Here is a 6551-nt window from a genome sequence, read left to right as displayed (position 1 = left end):
AGTTTAAATAGAAAAAAATTCTCGAATATATATACATATATGAAGAATCTATATTCTATACTAACATTTTATGGAATATAACCTTGGCATATTGCCATTAAAATATATAATAAAGACATTTCAAATCAAACTGAAATGTATTGAAATGAATTTTTCCCATACATTTTTGACAATGTGAGGTGTGCATGGCAAAAAACACTCACGGTGAAGGCATGTGATATAATATGAAAATATCAAAAGTTAACTAACCAATGATATTGAAGCATATAAATCGAATCATAACTATATGAAACTCGAATTTGAGCCATATTAAACTGGTAATATTGTGATTTTATGCCTGGTTTTCCATACGTTAGTTTAAATAGAGAGTTATGGAATATAACCTTGGCATATTGGCACTAAAATATATAATAAAGACATTTCAAATCAAACTGAAATGTATTGAAATGAATTTTTCCCATACATTTTTGACAATGTGAGGTGTGCATGGCAAAAAACACTCACGGTGAAGGCATGTGATATAATATGAAAATATCAAAAGTTAACTAACCAATGATATTGAAGCATATAAATCGAATCATAACTATATGAAACTCGAATTTGAGCCATATTAAACTGGTAATATTATGATTTTATTCCTGGTTTTCCATACGTTAGTTTAAATAGAAAAAATTTTCGAATATATATACATATATGAAGAATCTATATTCTATACTAACATGTTATGGCATATTGGTGTTATTGTATTTTATTCCTGGTTTTCTATAGTTAGTTTAAATAGAAATAAATTTTTGAATTCAAAATTTTATATTCTATACTAGCATTACATAGAAATTATCCTCAACTGTTTGTTTCTTGTATAAATACAGGAAATTAAACAGATGATGAAGAGAAAAAAATAAGAAAAACAAAAATTTATAAGAAAAATTAAATTTTAAACAAAGGAAAAGAGGAGAAAATTTTTTCAATCATATATATTTATGATTAAAAAATAGAATTATGAAATTATTAATTTCAATTCAAAGAGAAAAATTATGTAATATATGAAATTATTACATTAAAAATGCATTTGAAAAAAAAGTAAAATGTTATTAAGAATGATAAATTATTTGAAAATTGGCAAATATTAAGAAGAAATATCGTTCTTATATTTTTATATAAAATATATAATATAGAGAACGAAAATTCTTTTTCATAAAAAACGGTTTTTGAATTTTGATAAGAAAAGCTAAAGGGGGGTCGCCCCTTTACTTTTTATATACACCGTAATTTATGAAATTTTCAAATATGAAAAACAAAGAAAAATATATAAATACAAATATTATTCTGGTTGATCCTGCCAGTAGTTATATGCTTGTCTCAAAGATTAAGCCATGCATGTCTAAGTACAAACAAATTAAAAGTGAAACCGCAAAAGGCTCATTATATCAGTTATGGTTCCATAGATCGTTAACAGTTACTTGGATAACTGTGGTAATTCTAGAGCTAATACATGCAATATAAACACGGACCTTATGGAACGTGTGCTTTTATTAGACTAAAACCAAGCGATCATTTGATCGTTAAATTGGTTGAACTCTAGATAACTTGCAGATCGTATGGTCCCGTACCGACGACAGATCTTTCAAATGTCTGCCCTATCAACTTTTGATGGTAGTATCTAGGACTACCATGGTTGCAACGGGTAACGGGGAATCAGGGTTCGATTCCGGAGAGGGAGCCTGAGAAACGGCTACCACATCTAAGGAAGGCAGCAGGCGCGTAAATTACCCACTCCCAGTTCGGGGAGGTAGTGACGAAAAATAACAATACAGGACTCATATCCGAGGCCCTGTAATTGGAATGAGTACACTTTAAATCCTTTAACAAGGACCTATTGGAGGGCAAGTCTGGTGCCAGCAGCCGCGGTAATTCCAGCTCCAATAGCGTATATTAAAGTTGTTGCGGTTAAAACGTTCGTAGTTGAATTTGTGCTTCATACGGGTAGTACAACTATATATTGTGGTATGTACATTACCTTATGTATGTAAGCGTATTACCGGTGGAGTTCTTATATATAATTAATACAATGTATTTTTTATATATTCCTCCTATTTAAACCTACTTCAGTGCTCTTCATCGAGTGTTGTTGTGGGCCGGTACAATTACTTTGAACAAATTAGAGTGCTTAAAGCAGGCTCCAAATGCCTGAATATTTTGTGCATGGAATAATGAAATAAGACCTCTGTTCTACTTTCATTGGTTTTTAGATCAAGAGGTAATGATTAATAGAAGCAGTTTGGGGGCATTAGTATTACGACGCGAGAGGTGAAATTCTTGGACCGTCGTAAGACTAACTTAAGCGAAAGCATTTGCCAAAGATGTTTTCATTAATCAAGAACGAAAGTTAGAGGTTCGAAGGCGATCAGATACCGCCCTAGTTCTAACCATAAACGATGCCAGCTAGCAATTGGGTGTAGCTACTACTATGGCTCTCTCAGTCGCTTCCCGGGAAACCAAAGCTTTTGGGCTCCGGGGGAAGTATGGTTGCAAAGCTGAAACTTAAAGGAATTGACGGAAGGGCACCACCAGGAGTGGAGCCTGCGGCTTAATTTGACTCAACACGGGAAAACTTACCAGGTCCGAACATAAGCGTGTAAGACAGATTGATAGCTCTTTCTCGAATCTATGGGTGGTGGTGCATGGCCGTTCTTAGTTCGTGGAGTGATTTGTCTGGTTAATTCCGATAACGAACGAGACTCAAATATATTAAATAGATGCTTTCAGGATTATGATGTTGAAACTTATATAGCCTTCTTTCATGCGTACATCTTGAATGTACAAGTGTTTGAATGTGTTTATATAAGTGGAGTCGTACCTGTTGGTTTGTCCCATTATAAGGACACTAGCTTCTTAAATGGACAAATTGCGTCTAGCAGTAACGAGATTGAGCAATAACAGGTCTGTGATGCCCTTAGATGTCCTGGGCTGCACGCGCGCTACAATGAAAGTATCAACGTGTATTTCCTAGACCGAGAGGTCCGGGTAAACCGCTGAACCACTTTCATGCTTGGGATTGTGAACTGAAACTGTTCACATGAACTTGGAATTCCCAGTAAGTGCGAGTTATTAACTCGCATTGATTAAGTCCCTGCCCTTTGTACATACCGCCCGTCGCTACTACCGATTGAATTATTTAGTGAGGTCTCCGGACGTGATCACTGTGACGCCTCGTGTGTCACGGTTGTTTCGCAAAAGTTGACCGAACTTGATTATTTAGAGGAAGTAAAAGTCGTAACAAGGTTTCCGTAGGTGAACCTGCGGAAGGATCATTATTGTGTTCCATATCCGTAAGAAAAACAAACAAACAAACAAACAAACAGACAAGCAAACAAACGAACAAAAAGAAAAAAAAAAAAAAAAAAAAAAGAAAAAAAAAAAAAATTTATATAATTATTTTGAATCCATAATTCTTTTTATTCTTTTTCATTCAATTTGTGATCCATCAATTATATCATATTAAATATAATATATGATGGTACATTTTGTAATGTTTTTTCTTATTTTTTTCTTTTAAAAACCTTTAAACATGAAAATAAAAAGTTGTACTTATTATTCATTTGATTGAATGATAAGTTAATTTGTTCACAATAACAAAAGTGGTATATATTTATTATATTATTATATATACATAAAATGATTAAAAAAATACAAAATAATTGAATCATAATAAATACCACCACTGTATTATTGTTGAACTAAGACATTCGCAACTTAATAAAAATGTTTAGAGTTAAATATATTTGATATATATTATTGAAAGAAAATCAATTTATATATTATTAATATTATTTAATTTTACTCTTTCAATTAATATATGCAAAAAAAAATTGACATTTGTTATAAATAAAAATAAATAAAAAAATACTCTAAGCGGTGGATCACTTGGCTCATGGGTCGATGAAGAACGCAGCAAACTGTGCGTCATCGTGTGAACTGCAGGACACATGAACATCGACATTTTGAACGCATATCGCAGTCCATGCTGTTATGTACATTAAATTCAATTTTAAAGTACTGCTTGGACTACATATGGTTGAGGGTTGTAAGACTATGCTAAATAAGTTGCTTATTCTTTTATAAAAATAATTGAATTTAAGCAAATGTGTATATTATTGGATTTTAAATAATTCATAATATTAATAGCAAAAAAAATAAAGATATATAATGAATTTTATTTATTATATATTCTTTAAAAAAAAAATCCTCTCAAATAAAATGAAATGATGAAAATATTGAATCTAAGTATTCTTTACAAAAAATTTTCATATTATTTATATATATATATAAAATAATAATTTATATATGTAATTAAAAGGAGGAATGTCTAGCATAAAAATTAAATTTTTTATTCTAGGATTGCCTCATTTTACATTATTATTATTTTTATATATTTACAATATATAAAAGGAGAAAAGAAAAATAGAGATGAAAAGATGATATAATTTTTTTATTAAATTGTGAGAAGATAAAAAAAGAATATTAAAACAACCTCAACTCATATGGGATTACCCCCTGAATTTAAGCATATTAATGAGGGGAGGAAAAGAAACTAACAAGGATTTTCTTAGTAGCGGCGAGCGAAAAGAAAATAGTTCAGCACTAAGTCACTTTGTCTATATGTCAAATGTGAGATGCAGTGTATGGAATATCTTAATATCTAGTATGAGAAATTAACGATTTAAGTCCTTCTTAAATGAGGCCATTTACCCATAGAGGGTGCCAGGCCCGTATAACGTTAATGATTACTAGAAAGATATTTCCAAAGAGTCGTGTTGCTTGATAGTGCAGCACTAAGTGGGTGGTAAACTCCATCTAAAACTAAATATAACCATGAGACCGATAGTAAACAAGTACCGTGAGGGAAAGTTGAAAAGAACTCTGAATAGAGAGTTAAATAGTACGTGAAACTGCTTAGAGGTTAAGCCCGATGAACCTGAATATCCATTATGAAAAATTCATCATTAAATAATTAAAAAAATAATGTGCATTTTTTTCATATAAGGACATTGTAATCTATTAACATAATAAAGTATTTATCAAAAGATCATTGGTGATATTAAGTTTATTTAAATTAATTTGCTTTTTAAGCATATTAACATAAAATAAATACTAATGATTTGATAAAGTGTTGATAGATTTTATTATATATAATGCTAAAATTCATTTTTTGAATTTTACAAAAAATTTAATATCTATGATATTAATATTTATTTGTATGCATTTATATGATTAACAATGCGAAAGATTCAGGATACCTTCGGGACCCGTCTTGAAACACGGACCAAGGAGTCTAACATATGTGCAAGTCATTGAGTTATATTAAACTTAATGGCATAATTAACTTAACTTAAATATAATGGGATTAATTTTTAGTCTATTTTTTAATAAATAGTCAATTAATTCAATCCCGGGGCGTTCCATATAGTTATGTATAATGATAATTTATTATTATTTATACCTCTAACTGGAGCGTACCTTGAGCATATATGCTGTGACCCGAAAGATGGTGAACTATACTTGATCAGGTTGAAGTCAGGGGAAACCCTGATGGAAGACCGAAACAGTTCTGACGTGCAAATCGATTGTCAGAATTGAGTATAGGGGCGAAAGACCAATCGAACCATCTAGTAGCTGGTTCCCTCCGAAGTTTCCCTCAGGATAGCTGGTGCATTTAAAAATTATATAAAATAATCTTATCTGGTAAAGCGAATGATTAGAGGCCTTAGGGTCGAAACGATTTTAACCTATTCTCAAACTTTAAATGGGTAAGAACCTCACCTTTCTTGATATGAAGGTTGAGGTTATGATATAATGTGCCCAGTGGGCCACTTTTGGTAAGCAGAACTGGCGCTGTGGGATGAACCAAACGTAATGTTACGGTGCCTAAATTAACAACTCATGCAGATACCATGAAAGGCGTTGGTTGCTTAAAACAGCAGGACGGTGGACATGGAAGTCGTAATCCGCTAAGGAGTGTGTAACAACTCACCTGCCGAAGCAACTAGCCCTTAAAATGGATGGCGCTTAAGTTGTATACCTATACATTACCGCTAAAGTAGATGATTTATAAAACAATTTCGATTGATTTATAAATTTTGAAACTTTAGTGAGTAGGAGGGTACAATAGTGTGCTTAGAAGTGTTTGGCGTAAGCCTGCATGGAGCCGCTATTGGTACAGATCTTGGTGGTAGTAGCAAATAATCGAATGAGACCTTGGAGGACTGAAGTGGAGAAGGGTTTCGTGTGAACAGTGGTTGATCACGAGTTAGTCGGTCCTAAGTTCAAGGCGAAAGCCGAAAATTTTCAAGTTTTTAATAAAAAAAAAATATTAATAAAAATATATTTAAAAATAATTAAAATACTTGAATTATTTTGAACGAAAGGGAATACGGTTCCAATTCCGTAACCTGTTGAGTATCCGTTTGTTATTAAAAATGGGCCTTGTGCTCATCCTGGCAACAGGAACGACCATAAAGAAGCCGTCGAGAGATATCGGAAGAGTTTTCTTT

The 6551-nt window shown here is 32.0% G+C and overlaps 2 non-coding genes and 1 pseudogene across 2 annotated transcripts in view; all 3 read left to right on the top strand.

Moving 5' to 3' along the window:
• Positions 1-1323: 1323 nt before the first annotated feature.
• LOC129251873 (small subunit ribosomal RNA) lies at positions 1324-3314 on the top strand. The gene has a single exon (XR_008583148.1). It is a non-coding gene; the product is annotated as a small subunit ribosomal RNA (ribosomal RNA).
• A 590-nt stretch (positions 3315-3904) lies between these two features.
• On the top strand, positions 3905-4085 carry LOC129251877 (5.8S ribosomal RNA; annotated as a pseudogene).
• A 442-nt stretch (positions 4086-4527) lies between these two features.
• LOC129251874 (large subunit ribosomal RNA) overlaps positions 4528-6551 on the top strand; it is a 3987-nt gene continuing 1963 nt past the window's right edge. Inside the window, exon 1 of the ribosomal RNA XR_008583149.1 lies at positions 4528-6551. This exon is cut by the window's right edge and continues 1963 nt beyond it. This is a non-coding gene — a ribosomal RNA (large subunit ribosomal RNA).

The sequence above is a fragment of the Anastrepha obliqua genome, unplaced genomic scaffold (assembly GCF_027943255.1).
Source record: "Anastrepha obliqua isolate idAnaObli1 unplaced genomic scaffold, idAnaObli1_1.0 ptg000099l, whole genome shotgun sequence".
NCBI lineage: Eukaryota > Metazoa > Arthropoda > Insecta > Diptera > Tephritidae > Anastrepha > Anastrepha obliqua.
This window is presented reverse-complemented; position numbering and strand designations above follow the sequence as displayed.